Source organism: Juglans microcarpa x Juglans regia, chromosome 1D (assembly GCF_004785595.1).
Source record: "Juglans microcarpa x Juglans regia isolate MS1-56 chromosome 1D, Jm3101_v1.0, whole genome shotgun sequence".
Lineage (NCBI taxonomy): Eukaryota > Viridiplantae > Streptophyta > Magnoliopsida > Fagales > Juglandaceae > Juglans > Juglans microcarpa x Juglans regia.
The window spans coordinates 11354611-11356793 of NC_054594.1; positions in this window are offsets into that span (position 1 = coordinate 11354611).

A 2183-nucleotide genomic window follows, 5' to 3' on the forward strand; every position below is an offset into this window, starting at 1 on the left:
TGAATTTTCTAATGAATTCTATGCCAAACTGAATGAGTACATTATCAATTTCAGTTTTAATCTTGGCGACAAGATTTCTGAAAATAGGGTAGTAAGAAAAGCCCCTAGATCTTTACTTGAGAAGTTTAGACCCAAGGTTACTGAAATAAAAGAGAGTAAAGACTTAGACAATATAATAATTGAAGAATTGGTAGGATCTCTTCAAACCTATGAATACACATTGCCCCAACCAAAGAAAAAATAAATTTATTACTCTCCAAACGGTTAGAGAAAAGTCTAATGAATCATCTGACGGATATACAATGAGTGATGAGGACATAGCTTTTTGCGTTAGAAAGTTCAGGAAAATATTTGCGTCTATAAAAGGTAAGAACCAAGAAATGCATAGGAGAATTTTTGAGATGGTCAAGAGAAATTCTAGTACAACTAGAAGAGAGAAGACTTTGAAGAGAGACATTAGAATCTCCAAGGATAAGGTACTTTCGAGCTTACAATGTTGTGAATGACGTGGATTTGGATATATTCACATTGAGTATCTCAATTACAAGAAACTGAAAGGAAAAGAAATGAATGCTTCTTTAAGTGATAATAAGTTTGAGTCAAGTGACTCTTTTGAGAACTCTTCTTCAGAAGAAAATATCAATTACATGACCTTTGCCTCTTTGTTGGAGGCAACAATTATAGTCGTGAGAATGTGTCTAAACACAAGGTTGTCTCTAGAGTGAATCTGAGTATGATGATGACTTGCAAGCAATATATGAAAACTTTTATGAGGGGTGTTTGAAAATGAAAAAAGAAATCAATAAAACTAATCTTAAGAAGCTAGAGTTATATAAGAATGAAAAAGAAGGCCGTTTGCATGTTAAATTGAATAACTGATTTACTCTTTGTGATAATTTGAAATTTTACATCTCTGTACTTAAAAATTCTGAAGATGAAAAAATTACTTGGTTGTTGAGTTGTCTAATTCAATTGCTTTGATTGAATAAATTCTCTAGCAATACACTTGATAAGCTGTTGGAAAATCAAAGCATGCTCATGAAAACTCTGGTCTTGGTTTTGTCAATGATTGTCATGTTCTAAAAATAAGGTGATGGTTGTTACAGTTTCAATTGACAAGGGCATGCAAGAAGGTTATTATTTCTAAGATCAAGGTAGCACCTCCTCCTAAGATACAACTTTCTCAAAAGTTTGTCCCTACTTGTCATAATTGTGGCAGAATTGGTCATATTTGATCTAATCGGTTTAGGTTGAAACCCCACGAGCATATGAAAGACAACTCATTTTTAAAGGGAAAAATTGTTGAGGTTGGTCAAGAGTACTACGAGAGTTTTGTTTAATAGGTTGTACGACTTCGAAAAAGTTAATTCTCAAACTCATAGATGCGCACGTAGAGTACTTCAGAGAATTTGAGTTCCTAAAGCTGAAACCATTCACACATTGAGGAGGAGTGGCAATGATCTTACCTAGTATTAGGGAGACACCACATGCCTAGGAGTACTCTTAATGTTTGATTATATATCCTATTCCTAGCTAGGTACTTAGAAGCATTGGGTTTGACCTTCTATTCCTAGGAATTGTTTCCTTTATACTAATGGCTTCATGTTACAGCTCGACCCCACTCACATTATTACAGTCTGCATAAGCTTCTCAATTGAAGCGAGTTTCAATTACATGCAAACACTCATTACATTTTATACCATATAGTGTTACATGTCTTTGAGATATATACGATGTCAATTTGCATATGTTGATGTCTTTGAGTGTGATTAAATTAATTTCATTAAATTAGTTGATCAAAATCATGTATATATTTCTTTTAATTTTCTTTTAATTTCATATTTTTTCATGCCTAAATGATTTCATGCATTTTGACATGGTACTTAAATTTTTTATATCACTCCGCATGAGCAGTTACTACTCTTGTCTCAGTGCATATATGATATGCCATAACCCTTTGTTATTTTTGGAGAGAATAGTGTAGTACTTAACTTAGGGGGAGTTGTACTACTTAGGAGAGTTGAATGATAGAAATAGGAGAAGAATAGTATCATCATCACATTATGTTATAAGGGTACTATGTTCTTATTTTTGTCTACCTCCTATTATCTGCTTCTACTTGATGATTTCAAAACAAGAAGTCAGTTTCCTGAATAAACTTTGGCGTTTCTATGCACAGAACT